This window comes from Pinus tabuliformis, chromosome 5_2, assembly GCF_031772625.1.
Source record: "Pinus tabuliformis cultivar Carrire ecotype Pingquan chromosome 5_2, CPIR1, whole genome shotgun sequence".
Classification (NCBI taxonomy): Eukaryota; Viridiplantae; Streptophyta; class Pinopsida; order Pinales; family Pinaceae; genus Pinus; species Pinus tabuliformis.
In genome coordinates, this window is record NC_142306.1 from 406,156,645 (window position 1) to 406,179,329 (window position 22,685).

A 22,685-nucleotide genomic window follows, 5' to 3' on the forward strand; every position below is an offset into this window, starting at 1 on the left:
TAACGACCCATTTATAAAAGTTAAGAAATAATAAAAATAAATAACTAATATAAAGTTATAGACTTTATATTTAAAATAATATTAATAAACTTCATATTTAAAATATAGATATAAATCAAACCTTATATTAAAAATACAAATCAAACTTTATAAATTTAAAATTTAAATACCAAAATGAATTATATTAAACATAATACGATTTAAAGGCAAAACCATGTAAATAAAGTGAATGATTCATAATAAACTCAGTGATTAGCTTCTGGTCTCAGGGACGTGGACAAAAGCGTGGCAACAGGGAGGGAGGCAGTGGCTGCATGCGGGAGGGCGGCCACCGCCAACCCATAGTTATAAACCACCGAAAAGAACTGAAGAGGGGGGGAGAAGAACGGAGTTAGAAACTAGAGGAGGAATTCAGCAGTAAGAGAGGTCTACCATTGGAAGAGCTTTAATCCGTTTGAGGTTCTGGGCACGGGGGACAGTGAGCTTCTGTTGGGAAGCTTACTGGATTGAGCAGCCAGGCTCTGCTCAGTCTGGCTGGGTGGAAATTGGTCTTCCGGTAATTGGATTAGAGTAGCCGCAGCATCATCACCAGGCAGCAGTTCAGGTAGGTATTCTAAATATTTTACGGTTCCTGTATTTCAGCTTTATTTTTCGGTTCTTACACATGGTATCAGAGCTGTCGTTCAAACCCTTCGGGACCTCACAGGCCCTACGCTCTTGTAAATTTTGTGGTTAAATTCTGCTGCGTAAAAACTTGTAAGAAATTCTCGGTTACATTTTTGCGGTTTCATGGAGACGGCCCCTTCCCTAAACGCATCTGATTTTTCATTCTTGGACCAACAATCTTTACAAGCGATGTGTGTTACCACTAAACCCTAGACGCGTGAGTTCTCTACGGCGTTTTACAGTGGTAATGGAAAAAGGGCAGTTGAAATGGATGCTAAATAGTTTCTGAAAACGGAAGAATCCCAGACACAAATTCTATCTGGAGATATACCTGTCCTACCTTGGTGTATCTATTAGCGCAGGCAAACAGTTTACCGAAAGAGGTTTTTTTTTTTGCAGGGTTTTAGAAACGAAAACCGAAGAGACACATGAACGTTTTTGCAAGGTTTTAGAATCGAAAACCGAAGAGACACAAACACGCTATGAGTGATCCAGGTACACAGAAAAGCGTGGCAGTAGTATGGAATCATCTGGATGATGACGATGACGATATTGACGATGAGGAATAGGAGGAAGTTGAGGTACTGGATGTATTAGAGTGGTTGGATCCTCGAGATGATGTTGAAGCAAGAGGGAATACGAACAAACCGTTTTCTTACACTGCGTCTGTCCTGCCACAGGCAGCCCACAACCTTCGCTAACAACAAACAATAACTCGCTACTCTTTGTTCTGTCATCACTGCCACAAAATTTATAGAATTAAGATACCAGTCCGTACTTGCCTCGGAAAAATAGTTACTGCCATAGAAAAGATGATTATTCAGCAAGAAGAGATATACGAATTGGCTATGGTGGAATCTTTCACAGCGGAAACCAATCAGAAAAAAAGAGAGGACTATTAAGCCCTCCAAGTGTCTCGACTCAATATCAGAAAGATAATAAAACCATGATGCTCTCAAGAAATCTCTTCTCTCCTTTTTACAGATTCCCTTTGGGTTTTGTTCCCTCCTAAATTTAATTTTGAGTGGCTAACAAGTTTCCGTCCATTTGCCCAAAATTAACTATCATTATCAAATAATGGTTTCCCCATTTACTGGATTAACTATGTCCTCCCTTCGTCAGTTTAATTTCAAGAGAGTATTACATTAAAAAAATCTGAAAGGAGTTCAGTCTTCAATAATGTAAGTGTTCAATCTGATTTGCATCACCCTCTATTTGAAGGTAGATATCCAGTTGATTCCCCTAGATAATCTAGGGCTTAAAGACAGACATTACCTTCTTTTTGCTAGTTTGCTACAAATGTAAAAGACAACTGAACTCCCCTACTCAATCAATTGACTGGACATCCTTGCTACCTTAACTTTATCTAGAGTTTTCTCACGGCGTTAATCCAAAATTCTATTGCAGTTTTCTTTTCTTGTTTCACACAGTTTGGGGGTTTCAATTTTCAGAAAGAATGAAGAAATCTGTGTATAAACTTCTGAAAAATAAATTCTCTGCTGCTGAACTAAGAAAAAAATTGTCTTTAGAGTTTCTAAAAATTTTCTCTATATCTGCCATATCTGCCATGAATCTGAAAATTATTCAGAATAAATTCCAACTTTTTATTTCATTCAAAACAGTAAATACCTCCAAGCCTCCAAACTTTGAGAAAACTCGACTCTGCTTTTGCTGTGTGTGAAAACTGAAAAAGTCAAAAGGATAAGTACATCTGTCTATGATTTCAGTCCTTAAAAATTATCATATTCAGAATTCCTTATGATGCCAACAAAACATTAAAAAAAATAAATTAATTTAGAGAAAGATTCTTCGGAACGAATTAACTTGTCCTGACGATGAACCACACTAGTTGGTTCGAAACGCGTAGACAAATGAGATTCCATGTGATTTTCGCCGAAGAATCTTTCTCTAAATTGATATGGATCACAGAAGCCTTAACTCTATTATTAAAAAAATTGTTTCTGGATTTTTCAAGTTTTTATGCATATACGTCTTGAAAATGTTACAAACAATTAACAAGCCTAACACTTAGGTAAATTTCCCTTATTTTAAAGAAATTATTTTGAACAGAAAAAATACCTCTGCTATGTCTTCTGACTTTGATTTTTCTTGATCCCACTAAGTGACGTCTTCTTTTCACTTAGTTTAGGGCAATAATGTCCGAGTCAGGGCAAAAAAAAAATTCACTGGAAACTTAGTGCGCTTCTGTTAGGGTAGACTTGTTCCAACTCCACATAAAACTTCTGTAAACGCCTCTGCAAATATTTTGGGCTACAACAGGAATCAAAATTTTAATGAAGCTTTAAAAAAAATGGTTCACTCTGTCACATTTACTCTTAGTAGCAAAAATACTGTCCGCAATTGTCGTACGCGTGAATCGTCGTTGGAGGATTTCTCTACTGTACAGATGGTAAAACGAGTTATTCTTCTCCGATGGTAGTGTGGGCTTCCCGGTGTTTGCTTTTTTCATTCACTAGCTTGCAGTTTCTTTCTTCCTTCACAGGCTTTGACATTCAGCTCTCTTATATTGATCACATCACTATGCCATGTATGAAATCAGTATTCACATGCCTCGGCATTATTATAACAGTAATATAGCATGATTGCTCCCAGTTATGGTTGTACTGACTGCCATTTTAGCATGTGTGACATCAAGTTTCTTTAGCCATGTACTGACATAATCATCGCATAGTAAAGAACAGAAGCCTTATGGCAGTGTATGTCTTTGAGCATTTCTGAATCATATACATTCACTCAGAATCAGTTGGGTACAGTTCTGCCCAAAATCTCGAGTTCTGTTGAAACCAAATAAGTTGAGATGCAGCCGAGTCTCCTTAAAGTTGTAAATTTATCCATATGACTAAAGGGCCATCATAAACCTGTGTCGTGTCTTGAGGAATGAAAGAATGTCTCTGTCTTCCGCAAGCCTGCACCAATTATATTAAAATTCAAAGTCGTAATTCGAATCAGATTCTAAGTTTCACATCAAAGACTAAAAGTTTAGGTAGCTCTGTATATCTCTCCTACAGCATTGTTAGCATAGTCTAATGGTGGTAACTGGTAAATGCAGCAGCCTATCAGTAATTGATATGCAATTACTTCATGTTTCCTTTTACCTTTAATCTCCTTGCAGTGTGACCGTGTGAACCATATAGCTAAGGTGATTAAAAATTCTCCCAGCCAATTTCCGTGTCTCTTGGCATAAGATTTTGTTTTATGAGAAGATTAGAATGTATTATTGAGACTCATGGTAGCCATCTTTTAAAGGCTGACAGCTACCATTTAATAGCTGTGTTATGCATTTTTCAACCATTGGAAAATTGCTGCAACCCTTTCAATTATTTATTTATTCAAAAGCCTTGTTTATTTATTGATCACCATGAATTATAGGTTGTTTTGCTGTTTGCTGTCATAATTTTGCATGTTGTACATTGTGCATAATAGCAACCCTGATAGCAATCATTAAATCAAAGATAGCATGTTTTGGGACCCATTTGAGTATCTCCAGGTCTCTTAGCCATAGGTCCTTTAAACTCCTTATCTCATCTCCATTTTGCCTGTTGCTATAAATATAAAAACAAATGGTAATTTATTACCATAGGCACTTTTGTAACCACAAGGAAATCATCAAAACCTTGCTATTGCATCAATTCCTTTAATAAGGAATCGAGAAAAAGGCAGCGTTATCAGTTTAAAATAATGCAAAGATTTGGAAAGAGGTCAACCATTTTCGTAGATTAATTGCTCCAGCATCATGAATTTTTGCAACATCTGTGCAATCTTTAGAAGTGGCTAGTAAAAAGTTTAATCCATACTTGTTATCATCGATACTGCTTCAATAATTCTTCAAAACTAAGTTCCATGCTGAAATTTATGAAGGTTCTACAATAATGATTAAACTCAGCAAACTAGTATTTTTCCAAAACCATAACTTTATGATCTTCCAGTACAATCTCGTGAGCTTATAAACAAAAATTAGATGTACATAAACGTACTTACATACAAGGATTTGTGTTTAGGTACAGAGTAGTTTCAATATAAAGCATTGCTAGGTCATCTCTAAAGTAGCTCTAACATTGTCATGATCTTACAAAGTTTTGATTTTGTAGTCCCGTTACATAATGCCTGTAGGTGGCTCTTAAACATCTAGAAATGAGATGGTGCACTAATGTAGGAAAGGATAGTATAGATCATTTTATTTACATACTATTAAACTAACCTCTTATAATCTTTACACTGTCCCCAAATGCATTCAAGTTTACTGAATGCAAATGCCAATTACCCCTCTGTCATGTGCCAAGGTGAACTGTTAAAATTGCATACCTTATATTGCCTTTATGCTACATTATCTGCTGAATGTCCACTTTAAATACTTAATTATTTTATGCCAATGACATTTTGAACAGATGCACGGTGGAATAAGTATTGCATTAGCAGTCGAATACTAAATGAGGGATGTTAAATCATGGAAGTAATGTATGCATGAGTTATTCTAAATGGGTGAGGAAGGACAATGGGCCATTTAGTTTCACCTTGGGTATACTTGGGATTACTTCATTCAAAGCAGGGATTTCGAATTAAAGTACATAAGCACAAAACTGCATGTATGACCTTATACAGAGCATAATTAGGAAACATTGTGTATACCTTACAGCACATACCACTAAGATTAAGGAATAGAAGTCATTTCCAAGTACATCCAATCAGTAGATCATAAAACCCCAATTTGGTCTAGCACACACTTCTATGCCCTTTATATATGCAACATATATTCTTTTAAATTGTAAGAGCTGGGTTTCCAATTAATGGTAAGTTCATACTAAAAAATAATCATGTCTATATATAGAAGTAAAATATAGGAGGCATCACAATAATTCTTACAATACAAAACTGAGTCTCATTTTAAGAGAGTCCGGTACAAAGAATGAGGAGTAGGTACTTATCAATTTTAACAAAAGCAATTCACCTCAAGCAAATGAGGATAATAAGAAAATACTAAACTAGTGTGGCTTGTTCAAAGCCTGGTTACAAAGACATGAAATCTAACTTTGAGAGAAGGGTCAGTTAGGCTTGCTCCTTGAATATCACATGCTGTGAAATTGGGCAACGCAACCGCTCAGGAAGAGAGCTTGGATTACCATGATTTCAGTAAAAGTGGATGTCGCACAGTGTTGGTGCCTTTGGTCCTTGGTCACTCAAATTTTCAAAATAGGATGTTGTGGAAATATTAAAAGAACTATTTTTCTTCCTTGCCTAATCAACTGCAATATGTAGGCCACTGACCTACATTTTAGGTACAATTTGACTATTGATCTGAATTTATCCTTCAGTTGACCCCAACCTACATTTATGGTATACTGCTGAACTGTATCTCTTCTAGATTGTAATCATGACATGTCTATGGTAAATTTTCCGGCTAAAGGACAAACTGATTTGGAACCAGAACAACCCTTCATTTTATTATAGGTTTAATCCATATCTAAGTAATATATTAAAAAATATAAGTATGTATGACCTTCTTTAAAGGTAATAGCTAGATTGAGGTATGACGGGTATGTTACCGAGGTACATTGTAACGAGACATTTAAACATTTTCATTTTGTGGATATTATTTAGATGTTTGATCTTAGGAGCTAATAACCATACACTTCTGCATTATTCAGACAAGGGTAGAATACCCTGCATTAGGACAAGGAGGTCACGAGACCACCCTCCTTGACCTCGGTACTAGTAAGATCCGCCTAGCGGATAAAAATAGCAAAACTATACCCGTTTATGAATGTGAAGTTGTAAAAGGAAAATTATGTGTTAAATTCGGTTGTCTACCTCAATTTTTTTTTTTTTTTTGTTTTATATATATATATAATTTTATTATATGTTCAGGAACCATTACAATGGTAAGGACGTATGAGCGACGACGACGTGATCGGGTAGCATCACCGCCAATAATGCCACCACCGTCGCCATCGTCATCTCCATCACCATCATCACCACCAAGACCATCATCAACATCAATCGCCCCAGCGCCAGAGTTAACTGTGATAATGAATTCTTTGGAAGCCTTATTGGAAACATTAAAAGAATCAACTAAGGCCAAAACCAAAGGGGAATTTCATCATGTAGCCACCAGTTCAGCGGAACCAAATAATTTTGAGCCCAGAAGATCGAAAGAAGACATTTCTAGGGAGCTTCAGAAAATTAAGCTCCCAGAATTCTCAGGAGGTCGAGCAGGTGAACGCGCTGAAGCATGGTTAGAAGGAATGAACAGATGCTTTAGGTTAAGAGAATATTCTTCTTCGGCAAAAACAAAAATTGCCGTGTTTCAGTTAAAGGAGAGTGCCTTAATTTGGTGGGGAAATCTGGAGAAGCAGCTGCACCTTACATCGGATAATGTCCCTTGGGAACTGTTTGAGGAAAGGTTCCGCGCAAAGTATTTACCTCCATACTTTCAACAACAGTAAGCGAGAGCCTTTCATACATTAATTCAGGGAAATAAAACGGTGGAAGAGTACGAGATTAGGTTTATGGAGCTTGTAAAATACATTCACTACTTAGATTCTGATGAACGTCAAGCTGAACGCTTCATATTTGGGTTAAATCCTCGCATTAGAGCCTTGGTAAGCATGTGGAAACCGTCATCAGTAGCCGAGGCGGTTGAATGTGGTCGTTATGCAGAAGAGCACCTAGGAATCAAAAAAGAGATAGGGCTAGCAGAACCTTTACAATCAGGATTTCCAGGAAAGACTCCTCGACATTTCTTCAACGGAGGTAGCTCAAGGCCACCTTATGATAACAGGTCTACCTCGAGAAATATAGTAACAAGAGCTCCCATGGCAGTAAACACTATAGCCTCGGAATCATCAAACACCAGGTCATGGTCATCTCGAGGGACTGCCAGCAGAGGAAGAAATTCGAGAGGAATCAACATGAGAGGACGAAGCTCGTTCTCTAGAAATTCACGTCCTGAGTCAAGAGGATCAATGCCGCTAAATTGTTGGGGATGTGGGGGACCGCATTTTCAACGGGATTGCCCAGAAGCTTCGTCGAATATGTTGCATAGGACTGGAGAGGGACCAATATCAAACAATCAAGGTAATCATAGAATTCATGCAGTAATCAACAACGACCAAGCAACGCATTAACCCACTATAGCGGGATCTTCAGGTATGGGGCAAGGGAATCGTAACGGTCGAACCATTACGTATACTGGGACGTAGGGTTCGATAGCTGAGGAATCGCCTGGTGGACCAAGTTAGGGTCCAATGGGACAAGTATAGTCCTGGATCAGCAACTTGGGAAAATACAGAGGACATATGTCAAAGATACCCTAATCTATGTCAATTTTGAAGAACTTTAAACTATGTTTAGTATATATTTACTTCACTACAATCAGAGACTCAGAAACATTTTGAATGATTATGGATAAACGTGAAATTTTGTGGCATAATATATGTTTAATTCCTGCTGGTACATGGATACCAAAACAATATATGTGGTTCATTTTACTAAATTATAGTTGTTGAAGTAAAGTTAAGGCAGTTGAATGATTTTACTTCTGATAGAAATTAAGATATTATAGATCTGATTTATTTATACATGTCAATATGATCAATGGGATAGAAATCAGGAAGTGAATACATTCTAGATGAAAGTCAAAAGACATGCATGGAATATGGAAAAATATGCTGTACTGTAGTATCATAAATGAATTAATAAGGGAATAATATGTGAGTTATTTTGAATATGCTGATGCACATTTTACGGATGCATGGATAAGTGTATGATTGCAGGTAATAGACAGTTACCGGGATGACCACGTGATGACAGAACCTCAGAACAATTAAAGCTCCAAGTGATTCTATGATAGGGTGTTAGCCCTAAGCTCTATTGGGAGGGGTGGAGGTGTGGCCCACCGTTTATCCTCCGGAGGACTGTGTGAACCACGCTCCCCTAGACGTGTGATGATGACTACCAGATGCCTACTGGGAATCAGGTTGGTATAACCGACACTGTCACCTTAGAGTTTATGAATGGTCGGGTCAGTAAAACTGACGCCATGGCATACTCCAGTAGAGGACGGATAGGATGGGAGCGGAAGAGATTAGGAAGGATAGGTTGATTTTAGAATAGCTTGGGAACCTGGATGGAGCACGATATGTCCATTAAAATCGTAAACCTAAAACTCTAATTTTGTTTTAGTCTCTTGATATTAAAATAAAATTTTAAAGCTAAGAAAGGGGTACTAATTACTATCATAAGTAATCAGATAAGATAAAACTCTAACTTCGGGACGAAGTTTTCTGAAGGGGGAGTGTATGTAACGACCCATTTATAAAAGTTAAGAAATAATAAAAATAAATAACTAATATAAAGTTATAAACTTTATATTTAAAATAATATTAATAAACTTCATATTTAAAATATAGATGTAAATCAAACCTTATATTAAAAATACAAATCAAACTTTATAAATTTAAAATTTAAATACCAAAATCAATTAAATTAAACGTAATACGATTTAAAGGCAAAACCATGTAAATAAAGTGAATGATTCATAATGAACTCAGGGATTAGCTTCTGGTCTCAGAGACGTGGACAGAAGCGTGGCAACAGGGAGGGAGGCGGTGGTTGCATGCGGGAGGGCGGCCACCGCCAAACCCATAGTTATAAACCACCGGAAAGAACTGAAGAGGGGGGGAGAAGAACGGAGTTAGAAACCAGAGGAGGAATTCAGCAGTGAGAGAGGTCTGCCATTGGAAGAGCTTTAATCCGTCTGAGGTTCTGGGCACGGGGGACAATGAGCTTCTGTTGGGAAGCTTACTGGATTGAGCAGCCAGGCTCTGCTCAGTCTGGCTGGGTGGAAATTGGTCTTCCGGTAATTGGATTAGAGTAGCCGCAGCATCATCACCAGAGCAGGCAACAGTTCAGGTAGGTATTCTAAATATTTTACGGTCCCTGTATTTCAGCTTTATTTTTCGGTTCTTACACATTCCCTAGTTCAACACTAGCATTGCCAAATTTTTCTTCTTTCCTTCACTATTTGTGGTCCAGAGTTGTCAATTCTCACCTCTTTCATTTGTTATCTCAACTAGTGTTGCGACCTCTTTCTTCTTGGCTTCAATGGTTCATCTTTATTGTCTTCCCCTCTTGTGTATTTCGTTCAATTTTTTGGTCTTGGATTCAGTAACTTTGATCTCTCTTTCCTCCACTCATTCATCCCTACTTTCACTGCCTCTCCTTCCTTCTCCTCTTCTCACCTTCACTCGCTTCTCAACCTTCATTAATATTTTCTATTGTTATTGCGTCCTTGTATCTGGCAAGCCATTTACTTTAATGTTGTAGGTTGTGTTACCACACAATCTAGCAGGCCTTAATTACGGAAATCCTAAGGGTCAAAGTGCTAGACTAAGAGAAAACAATGGGACAATGTCCCACTGTCACCACAACAAGTATCCCTTGCTCTTTATGGACCTTCACCAATGGGAGGATTCCTGGTAGATAAACAATCACCTTTAAATGATGGTCTAGGGTTTGAGGTAATATGTGATGAGGTAGGACTTCTTAAGGGAAGCTTTATGTCATGGTATAGCACTTTAAAAGGGTTTTCGTTCCCTATTAGATACCTAGAAGAAACTTGCATGAGATCTAGGGTTTTGTGAATTATTGTGGTTAAAGGTACTCCCAAGGTCAAGGCAAGGAGAAGAAAGGGCTTCTTATGATTTGTTCCAATGAACAAAAAGCTCATACAACCCTCGAAGAAGTCCCCAAGTCAAGGAAACGAAAACTAGGGTTTCCCTTCTAGGGCACACTCGGGGCAAGAGTTTTTATGGATGAAAACACAGGGGATGGTTGTCGAACATTGAGGACTTGCACGAAGACCCTAAGCTTGAAGTCTATGATCTCGAAATCCACCCTTCCACTCTAGAGAATTTCGCTTGATGCCCTACGCTAGTCATCCAAGAAGAGGGGACCAATGTTTCAGGAGAAGAAAATATGGAGAAAGAAGGATGTGATCATGAAATGGTTTGGACTAGTGCCTTCTCCTTTGGGCTTATGGAGTGCTAGATGCTTCATATTTGCCATAATTGTCCTAGGACGTCAAGAATTGATGCCCTAGATACCAAACCTCAACAATTACCCACTCAAAATTTATGGAGTTTGATGGAGGAAAAACAAAATTTCATCCACTAGGAACATTCATCACATGTCATGTTATGAGTAACATGTGCAATTGGCAACCAAATGGCTTTCAAAATAAAAATTCAACAATTAAGGCACAATATAACACTAATCTAGTTGCAACAATTCCATACATCAGACATTTTTCAAGATTGAAACTTCAACAAGAGGCACTTAGAAGATAACAATATGATATATCCATCCACAATTCAAGAGATAGCTAAAAAATAAATCGAATTTCATCTCCAAATATCAAAATTCATCCAAGACATCCAATAGCTAATCCAAAGAAAAAGTTCGGATTTTCCAAGAAGGCCGAAGTTCCCAAGTGTGATGATGATCCAAAACAAATGAAGTTGAGTATTATTTATATGAGACCTAGAAGGTCGAATTATTAGTCGAAGGCCCCTAACATTACAAAAATGTGCAAAATACATGCCTTGGTCACAAGCTGACCAAGTAGTGTTTACAAATTATGAAATAACCATCCAACTACTAGCCGAATTGATGACATCGTGTTGATGTAGAGCTGTTTGAGGGCCACATTGTTAAGATTAGGTATGTTCTATGCTAGAGCAATTTATTTAAATTTTCACAGTTAGCAATCACATCAGCATTAAAGTAAACTGTAGATAGAACATAAATATAAATCACATAAGACAAGGCAAGACAAGAGGACACAAGATGTGGCGCCAGCCATGGACAAACCCCAATGTGGGGAAACCCTTGATCAATTCTCCTTTTATGTTCTTCAAAGTTCAGTAGAGAAAGTGAGAGAGATAATACATTTACAATAGAAGTCCATACTTGACTTTTGATATCGCATGAGATCAGTTGAAGACATATTGCTTCAACTGATTCTCTAAGGTGACTCCTTCACCTATCTTAGTGCTGCATCTCGTCCATTTGCTGCACCTTACCGTGTACCACCATCATGCTGTCTCATTCATCATCGTGCTGTCCTTTACTAACATGCCCATGATGCTGCATCTTTCATCATTATGATCTGAGACTATTCATCCTTTGTTGTTCATTGTGATAGGATTGCTACAGATATTCTGCCAAGAAGGCATCCCACCAATGAATAGTTCTATTACAGCTGTTCATTGCTACTACAGGTATGCCACCAATCTATCACTGCTGTTCATTACTTTGATTATGGTGATATCAGGATCAAGACTGTGATCCTTGTAGCACGTCAAGTTTGCATCATAATTAAATCTAAGAGCTACTGAAACTTCTTCCATGGTTTTGTGATATATCACATTGAGGGTGCTACACGTATGTCATAGTGAGGACAATAGTAGATCATACGTTGACTTATCTACTTTTCCATCCAAGGGCATCATCTTTATCAGAGGGATGTCGAGAGGAGGTTGATCTAGGTTCTGTTGCTCCTTATACCCATTTGAGAATGCAGTCGAACCCTAGGTCTATCCCACATAAAAATGCGGATTCATTTGCTTTATGACTGCGGCTCCATGCTTGGACTGTAGCGCCAACAACCTTGGCTGCGGCTCTATTACCTTGATTGCTACTTCATTTTCTTGACCATGACTGCGGTCTTTGTTCCCATGATTGTGGCTATGTGCATTGACTGTGGCTTCATATATTGACCTAATACATAGATTACGTTGCGTCCGTATAGAGTCTAAATGCGTGTAAGGATCTCTGCCCTGTGTATAATTAGGGCATCACGTTGACTGTATAAATGTCACCATGAAAAACGTATAACCAGCATATGAACGTAACCATGAACAACGTATAACCAGCGTATGAACGTAACCATGAACACCGTATAACCAGCATATGAACGTAACCATGAACAACATATAACCAGCATATGAATGTCAACATGAACGACATATAAATGTGTCTCCATGATCTACGTGTAAGTGTCTCCATGACCCATGCATAAGTGTTTCTATGAACTGCGTATTAGTGTCTCAATGACCAGCGTTTTGGGCCTCTCCTTAGCAACGAATTAGAGCATCACTTTGACTGTGTATAGATGTCTTCATGATTGTGTTGGATTAGGGCATCATCTGTAGCTAGGACATCATACTAGGCCAGCGTATTCTTTAGTGTCCCTCCTTCTCCAAAAACCCAAGACGTGGAGAGGAGATCACATGAAGAGTGTCTCCCAAATGACTTCAAGTCCTCTTCTATTTATGCTAAAACGTAGATGATGAATAGACATGACTATTGGGCTTCCGAGCCTACATAAGATGCTGGCCGACTTGACAGTTTGTCTTATAATACAAATAAATTCATAATTCCATGAATACTTATCTGAATCGGATGATCTTTAGATCAATCCTACACCTCTCGATGAGAGGGATCCAATAAAAATATTAGCTGCCATAAATGAGATGACCTACATGGAGTTAGGCCCAAGTTGCCAAATTTAATACTCCCTCTCAGCTAGGGAGAACTCCATCCGCTGATCCATATGTCCGACTATACTATCTCTGCCATCAGTGCCCTGCACTGCTCTGCTTAGTGTAAGGGCTATTCAAGATTTAATGTAAGGACTATACAGAATTTTACAACCATTGCAAAAACAGTAAAGGCTTCTAAAATTAAACATCATGAGCCTATGATAAAATTTCCTGAATTTTATAAATTTAACTGACAGAACTGATGAGAGTACTTACCTGTAATCTTGCGGTTGATGATGCCTCAAACTGCTCCTGCTTTGGTTACCAAAAGACCGAAACCACCCAGCCAAACTGAGCAGAACCTCGCTTACTCAGTCCAGTAAGCTTCTCAGTTGAAGCACCCTGTTCCCCCGTGCCCAGAAAGCTTAGAACAAGCAAGGCTCAATTGTTTCTCATGAACTCTGTGTACCAATTTTTTTCTCCTTTTTCTCCCCTTGCCTCCAACCGTTCCTTCCTTTTTATAAGTCTCCATTCACTGACTTCCTCCATCTCCGTGTCCAAATTATGATACGTGTTGATTTTTATAAACAAAATCTGATTTTATTTTATTTGCATATCTTAATTTGAAATAATGTTTATTTTTTATTTTTTTATTTTAATGATTTAATTTTAATTTAATTAATTTATTTAATTTCATACATTTTAATTTACTATAAGTGGGTCATTACATACATCCCTCCTTCCAAAAAATTCGTCCCGAAGTTAGGGTTTCTAAAATATATTAATGATTATTAAGAGTATATAGGTCTTTATATTACAAAATTGAATTTGTTTTCTTTAATATTTTACAACTATAATATCCATATTTTGCCTCAGTTGGTTTTCAACTATTCTATAATCATCCTATCCTTCCTAATCTTTTTCGTTTCCATCCTATTCGTCCTCTACTGGAGTATGCCATGGCGTCAGTTATACTGACCTAACCATTCATAAATTCCAAGGATGACAGCGTCGGCTATACTGACCTGATCCCTAGTAGGCATCTGACAGTCATCATCACACGTCTAGGGGAGCGTGACTCGTACAGTTCTCCCATGACTCCAGGGTTCGGAGGATAAACGGTGGGTAACACCTCCACCCCTCCCAGTAGAATCAGGGTTAATACCCTATCATAGAATCTCTTTGAGCCTTAATTGTTCTGAAGCTTCTGTCATCACGTGGTCATTTTGGTAACGGATATTATTTGCAATCATAAACACTTGTCCATGCATTTATAAAATGTGCATTAACATATTCAAAAACAAATAGCTTATATATAATTCATACATGTCAACTACAGTATAACATACTTTGCCATATTCTATTCATGCCATTAGTTTTCATATTAAAATGTAATCATTCTTTGATTCCTATCTCATCAATCATATTGATATGCATAAATGAAACAGAATTATAATATCTTAATTCCCATCAGAAGCAAAATTACTCAAATATTTAAACTTTACTTTGATAACTATAATTTAGTAGGATCAATAACATATTCCGTTTTGGTATCCATATACTAACGGAATTAAACAGATATTATGTCATAAAAGTTCCTGTTTATATATGGTCATTCAAAAATGGTTCTAAGTCTCTAATTTACAGTAAAGTAAATATATACAAAACATAGTTTAAAGTTCTTCAAAATTGACACAGGTTGGGGTATTTTTGACATATGTTCTCCGTATCTTCCCAAGTAGCTGATCCAGGACTATACTTGTCCCACTGGACCCTAACTTGGTCTACCAGATGATTCCTGAGCTGTCGAACCCTACATTCCAGTATACGTAATGGTTCGACCGATATGGTTCCTTCGTTCGATATCTGCAGTTCCTTACGTTGAAGGTTATGAGATTGGTCAGCTATGTAATGACTTAATACAGATACATGAAATACATTATGAACTTTATGCAATTGAGGTGGCAGTACAAGACGATAGGCGACAGGTCCAACTTTTTCCATGACTTTAAATGGTCCAATAAATCAGGGTGATAACTTTGTCCATTTTCCAAATCGAATAGTACTTTTATTCGGTTTGATGAGGATGAAAACCTGATCCCCTACCTCATACTTCCTATCAGTTTTGTGAGCATCAACATAACTCTTTTGTCTATCTTGTGCTTCTTTTAACCGCTGTCTAATTTGTTTTACCTGCTCCTCCATTTCTTGTATTAATTCTGGCCCTACTAATACTTGATCTTCTAACTTGTCCCAACTTAACGGTGTTCTGCAAGGTCTGCCGTATAATGCTTCAGATGGAGGCATTCCGATTGAACTGCGATATCTGTTATTGTATGCAAATTTGACTAAGTATAAATACTTTTTCCAGTGTGATTGCTAATCCATAACATACATCCTCTTGATTTATCCTTTCTGTTTGCCCATCAGTGTCAGGATGATAAGTTGTGCTTAAATTTAATTGAGTTCTTAAGGCTGACTGCATGCAAGTCCAGAATCTTGAAGTGAATCGTGAATCTCTATCAAATATAATCTATTTAGGTACTCCATGAAATCTGATAATTTCATTTATGAATACTCGAGCTACGTCAACAACTTCGTAAGTATCTCTTACGGGAATGAAATCGGCGTTTTTCGTTAATTTATCCACTACTACCAACTACCAAAATGGCATTGTGTCTTTGAGAAGTAATAGGTAGCCCAGTGATAAAATCCATAGAAATAATCTCCCATTTGGTCATAGGAATGTCGTGAGGTTGTGAAAGGCCCGTTGGATGACAATGATCTACTTTTACTTGTTGACATTCCAAACATCTTGCAATGAATTGAACGATATCACGTTTCATGCCCAACCAAAAGAAGAGTTTCTAGGTATCCGCATACATTTTCTTTACTCCAGGTTGTGCACAATACATTGCTTTGTGGGCTTCCTTAAGGATAGTGTCTCGAAGATCCTTATTATCAGGAATATACATCCTTCCATGGAATCGTAAGATTCTATCATCTTCTAGTTCATATCCTTCAAACTTAGATTTTTTTGGCTTTTTACTTTCAAGACTAGATCTCACCTTTAAATACCAGTTGTTTTTTATGAGATATTCTAGTACTCGTTGCCTTAAGTCTATTTTGATAGGTATGAGAGAAAATATCCGAGGTCTTTTGCTTAAAGCATCTGCCACTACATTTTCCTTTCCTTTAATGTATGATATTCCAAAGTCATATTCACTTAAGAATTCACTCTATCGTCTTTTTCTAGCATGCAAGTCTCTTTGGGTGAACAAATATTGTAGATTTTGATGGTCACTTTTAAGTGTAAAACTTCACCCCACTAGATAGTGTCTCCAAATCTTTAAAGCTAGTACGACAACTAACTCTAAATCATGAGTAACATAGAGTTCTTCATGAGGCTTTAACTTTTTTGAGACATATGCTATTACTCCTCTATCCTGCATTAATACTGCACCTAACCCATGTTTGGATGCATCAATACATACCGTAAAATCTTTGTCCATATCAGGGACTCTTAAGATTGGTGTACTGGTCAGTAGTCTTTTGAGTTCAGAGAATGATTTATTACATTCCTCGGTCCATTCATATTTAACACCTTTACATTGAAGAGTTGTAATCGGCTTTGCAATTTTGGAGAACTCTTCCACAAATCTTTGGTAGTAACTGGCTAAACCCATAAAGCTTCGTACTTCATGTGTGTTTTTTGGTATTAGCCATTCCATGATTGCTTTTACCTTTTCAGGGTCTACTGAGATCTCTTCACCTGATATGATATGACCCAAGTAATGAATCTTTTCCTGAAAGAACGAACACTTAGATAACTTTCCATATAACTGGTGTTTTCTGAGGCAGGATAATACTATCCGTAAATGGTCTTCATGCTCTTTCTTATTCTTGGAGTAGATGAGTATATCATCTAAAAAGGCTTGTACAAATTGATCAAGATATTTGCGGAAAACACTATTCATAAGATTCATGAATATCGCTGGTGCATTAGTTAATCCAAATGATACCACAGTAAATTCATAATGCCCAAAGCGTGTCTGGAATGCAGTCTTAGAAATATCGCTTTCAGAAATCCTTAGCTAATGATCGCCTGATCGAAGATCAATTTTTGAAAAGACAACAACTCCTTTCATTTGATCGAAAAAATCATCAATTCGAGGCATAGGATATTGATTCTTTACTGTAGCTCGATTCAAGTCTCGATAATCTATGCATAATCTTAAGGATCCATCTTTCTTCTTGACAAAAATTATAGGAGCACCCCTAGGTGACATACTGGGTCGAATATGTCCTATATCCAATAGTTCCTTCAATTGAATTTGTAATTCTTGAATTTCTGGAGCTGTCATTCTATAAGGTGTTTTAGAGATTGGTTGAGTACCAGGTTTCAATTCTATTGTGAGATCTAGCTCTCTTTCAGGGGGTAATCTTGGTAGTTCCTATGGAAATATATCCAAAAATTTGGCGTACACTAGATATTGTTCTAAGGATGGTCCTTTTTCTTTAATTACTTCTTGAATTACGTATGTTTGACAACCTTTTCTTAAGCAACGCTTCATTTTCATTGCTGATATGTAGCGTAAAGATACTTTTCTCTTGATTCCTTGAATTTGGATTGCTTCTCCTTCATCATTTATACCTAGAATTCTTTTCCCATAACAGTCTACCCAAGCTTGATGAGCTTCTAGCCAATCCATACCTATGACAAGATCATAAGTCCCTAAGGTTGTGACATAAACTTTCAATTTAGTCGAACAGACCCCTAGGTCAATTTTGCATTGATCCACACTTAAGTCTACGGATTGGAGTTCTCTTGAGGCCATTTCTACCTGTCTGAAATCATTTTGTCTGTGAGCTGCCAACCCACATTTGTTTAATGCATATGATGAAATGAAACTATCTGTGGCACCAGATTTTGAGTTTTATAACATTAATAATACCTGAAGATTCCATTACAGTGGATTGATGTGCTGCTTGATCGTTTCTGACTAATGCATGAATTCTATGATTGCCTTGGTTATTTGATATCGGTTCCTTTCCAGTCCTATGCAATATACTTGATGAAGCTTCTGGACAATCACGTTGAAAATGCAGTCCTCCACATCCCCAACAATTAACCTGTGTTGGTCCTCTTGAATCAGGACGTGAATTTCTAGATAAAGAGCTTCGTCCTCTCATGTTGCTTCCTCTCGAATTTCTTCCACTAGATTTCCATGGATTGGTGTTTGATGATTCAACGGCTATAGCATTAACTGTCATGGGAGCTCTTGTTCCTACATTTCTTGGGATAAATCTATTACCATAAGGTGGTCTTGAAGCGTTCAACCTGACGTTCATCAGAATCTAAGTAGTGTATGTATCTCACAAACTCCATAAAACTTATCTCGTATTCCTCCACTGTTTTATTACCTTGAACTAATGTATTAAAGGCTCTGGTTTGTTGTTGTTGAAAATATGGAGGTAAATACTTTGCGCGGAATCTTTCCTCAAACAATTCCCAAGGGACATTATCCGTTGTGAGGTGTAGTTGTTTTTCCAGATTTCCCCACCAAATCAAGGCACTTTCCTTTAATTGAAATACAACAATTTTTGTTTTTGCAGAAGAAGAGTATTCTCTTAATTTAAAACATCTGTTCATTCCTTCTAACCATGCCTCAGCACGTTCTCCAGCTCAACCTCCTGAAAATTCCGGGAGTTTAATTTTCTGAAGCTCCCTAGAAATATCTTCCTTTGATCTTTTATACTCAAAATTCTTTGGTTCCGCTGAATTGGTTGCTAAGGGTTGAAGTTCTTCTTTGGTCTTAGCCATTGTTGACCCTTTTAATGTTTCCAATAAGGCTTCCAATGAGTTCATTATCACAATTAGCTCCGGTGCTGGAGCGATCGATATTGATGATGGTCTCGAGGGAGGTGATGATGATGGTGGTGGCGATGGAGATGGTGATGATGACGGTGGTGGCATTAATGACGGTGATGTGGCCCGATCACGTTGTCGTCGCTCATATGTCCTTACCATCGTAATGTTTCCTGTATACATAATAAAATTTGTAAAAATTTGAGGTATACATTCGGATTTAACATATAGGTTTTTTTTTTTTTGCAATTTCACATTTATAAATGGTTATAGTTTTTTTTGTTGTTGCTATTTTTACCTGCTAGGCAGATCTTACTGGTATCAAGGACAAGGAGGGTGGTCTAGCGACCTCCTTGTCCTAATGCAGGGAATCCTACCCCGATGCGTAATAATATTATTCTAATGCATGATTCTTTTAATTTTTTTATTTTTTTTATAAATACCCTTTAAAGTTAAACTAAGAGAATACTAAGTATTCGAATATAATCTTTCATTATTAGTGGGTCAACTTCGTCTATCTTCTCTTTAAATATAATATTTATAGTAAACAAAATATAATATCACTACTTTACATAAATTAAGAAAAATAACTAAAGTTCTTTACTAATTAATTTAACAGTATTCTTCTTCATTATTATAAATGAATAATTTTTAGCAAATGGGATGTGGCCTGTCCAAAGATATGATATTAAATTATAATTCATCAATTTTATTAAGTCCAAAGGCCCATTTAAATAATGTATAGTATAATAATCGATGATAACAATTTCTTTGTCTCGGTGATATTTTCGTTAATTATTTACCTTGTAGCTTAAATTGATATCATTTAATTTAGTTGTTTTGGACTCTCATTGAATTTTAATAATAACTTAGAAAAATATTAATAACTCAATCTTTGGGTCAAAACCGGTAGCAACCCCTGATAAATCCCCATACAACAATCAGATCGAATCCCTTGTCAAGCCTTACTAAGCTATACCCATCGAGCAAAACCTGGCTCTCAGCCACTGCACAATCTTTACAATTAGAAAGTGATGACTGTCGTGCCCGGTGGCACGGGAGGGGAGTCCCTTGACAGAGGAAATTAGATGTGAGTAACCTGGACCGCATAGCGCAGTGGATTAGCGCGTTTGACTTCGGATCAAAAGGTCAAAAGTTTCCGTAAGATCAATATTGCGTCATTGGTTTCTCGGTTCTCATATATCAAAGAACTTATTTAATAATTTCGATATGGAAAGGCCGGCAGGTCGAAGGTGTATATACGGTGGGGAGATCGGTGGGTCGAAACCCCGCCCAACATTTCCGTCGTTTTACCATGGATAACTTATAATTTCATATCGCATATTTGATATGGTGAATATATCGTATGATATATATAACGATATTGGTATTACAACATATATCTATATATATATATATATATATATATATATATTAGGATACGCAGTTTATATGCATCGTATGCAGTTTATAAAAAAAATCTGAATATTGTTTATATATTGTGTAATATAACCGACGCACTGACGCACTGCTATATATATATTTATATGACCGACATTAATATTTGACGCAATATAATTTATACTATTTAATATATATATATACGGTATGATATATCATATTCGTTTAAACCTTAATTCATCGCTTGACACCTGAACCGTAATTTAAAATAAAACTATTTCCTTGGCATGTTTCCACAATAACACGATTGCATACTTCGCGGATCATTTTTTCTATTGACGTCTGGTCCTTTAGAGACTAGCGAACTTATGTTAAAAAAAATGTTGTTATATAGCATTGTTGTTCATGCCCTTTGTTTCCAGTCTTTGTGAATTAATCCATACACGGGTAGCACTGTGAATTGGAGCAACTAGGCATTGGCTGTGGTGGTCTTTTGATAGCAAGAACAGTAACCAGGAGTCTCAGGCAGAGGGTTCCAAGAGTACCAGTAGTTGCACAAGCTGCGGCCACCAGGAAATAGCTAGTCCATGATCATCGAGCAGCCATCAGGAACCAGCAAGGAAGCATGTAAAGCCACGAGGTAGCCACCAAGAAGCTGGGGGGAGTAGGAGTCTCGGGTAGTTAGCAGACGAGCAACAGTAGCTGCAGAGATCCGGGAAGCAAAGAAAATTTTCAGAGTAAGTGTTCGGGTTATTTGTTCGGCAATGGCAGATTTCTGGGCAGGAATTTGAACATCTAGTAGAAAGAAACAGGACCACTTTGAGATCAGAAAAATCAATTTCATGCTTGAAGGACTAAGCATGGTTGTGATCAGGCATGGATTGTATAAATAACTCAAGAAGAGATGGTGTAGCTAAAGGTGTTTTACTGTGTCTAGAGGAGCTACTGCGGCGATGCACATCAACAACAATAGATCAGATGTCAATGATAATAAGGAAATTAACCTCTGGGGCTTTGCTGTCACCTTGAGGCTTCTGAAGAATTTCGTCATGGGGTAGTCAAGTGTTTAAGGAAAGTACTGCTTGGCCTAAAGCCATGCTTGGGTAAAGCATGCACATGTAAACTAATCACCTTTCTTCTTTTCGGATACAGAGTTACCTTTCCAGGATAAGGACTCTTTTCTAAGTCATCTGAAAACAGAAGTATTTTAGTAATGGAGTGGTTTTAGTTGCATTTCTTCAGTCAGAAGATGCATCTGCAGCAGTGAAGCACTTGCTATCACTACTTCTTTAGACAGAGTTCATTATGTTTGTAATGGAAGGCTTTTCTATAATATTTTGTCACAGACTTTTTGACTCTTTGTTCTTTGTTTTAGATCAGGCAACACTATCTTAAGTTTAACAGACTTAACAGATTCGAGAGTTTGAACATGACTCTGATACTAGATGTAAGGGATATTAAGATTTAATGTAAGGACTGTACAAAATTTTACAACCATTGCAGGAACAATGAAGGCTTCTAAAATCAAACATCATGAGCCTGTGATAAAATTTCCTGAATTTTATAAATTTAACTGACAGAACAGATGAGAGTACTTACCTGTGATCCTGCCATTGATGATGCCTCAAACTGCTCCTGCTTCGGTTACCAAAAGACCGAAATCACCCAGCCAAACTGAGCAGAACCTCACTTACTCAGTGCAGTGAGCTTCTTAGTTGAAGCAGACTGTTCCCCCGTGCCCAGAAAGCTCAGAACAAGCAAGGCTCAATTGTTTCTCATGAACTCTGTGTACCAATTTTTTTCTCCTGTTTCTCCTCCCTACCTCCAACCGTCCCTTCCTTCTTATAAGTCTCCATTTACCGACTTCCTCCATCTCCGTGTCCAAATTATGATACGTGTTGATTTTTATAAACAAAATCTGATTTGATTTTATTTGCATATCTTAATTTGAAATAAAGTTTATTTATTTATTTTAATGATTTAATTTTAATTTATTTAATTTTTAATTTTTAATTTAATTAATTTTATTTAATTTCATAAATTTTAATTTACTATAAGTGGGTCATTACACTTAGCTTTGCTTAGCTCTGCACTTGTTCAGCTCTGCTCAGCTCAGCTCTGCTCTGCTGAACCATGAAGAAGAAGAATTGATCGAGAATGTGTCATACCATTCTCCACTGACCCGTAGT

At 37.2% G+C, this 22,685-nt stretch overlaps 1 long non-coding RNA gene across 1 annotated transcript in view; it reads left to right on the top strand.

Annotated features, from left to right (window-relative positions):
• The first annotated feature begins 368 nt into the window (after positions 1-368).
• The window catches only part of LOC149159244 (uncharacterized), a 162,963-nt gene continuing 140,646 nt past the window's right edge, over positions 369-22,685 (top strand). Inside the window, exon 1 of the long non-coding RNA XR_016261106.1 lies at positions 369-604. This is a non-coding gene — a long non-coding RNA (uncharacterized LOC149159244). The remainder of the gene's footprint in view (positions 605-22,685) is intronic.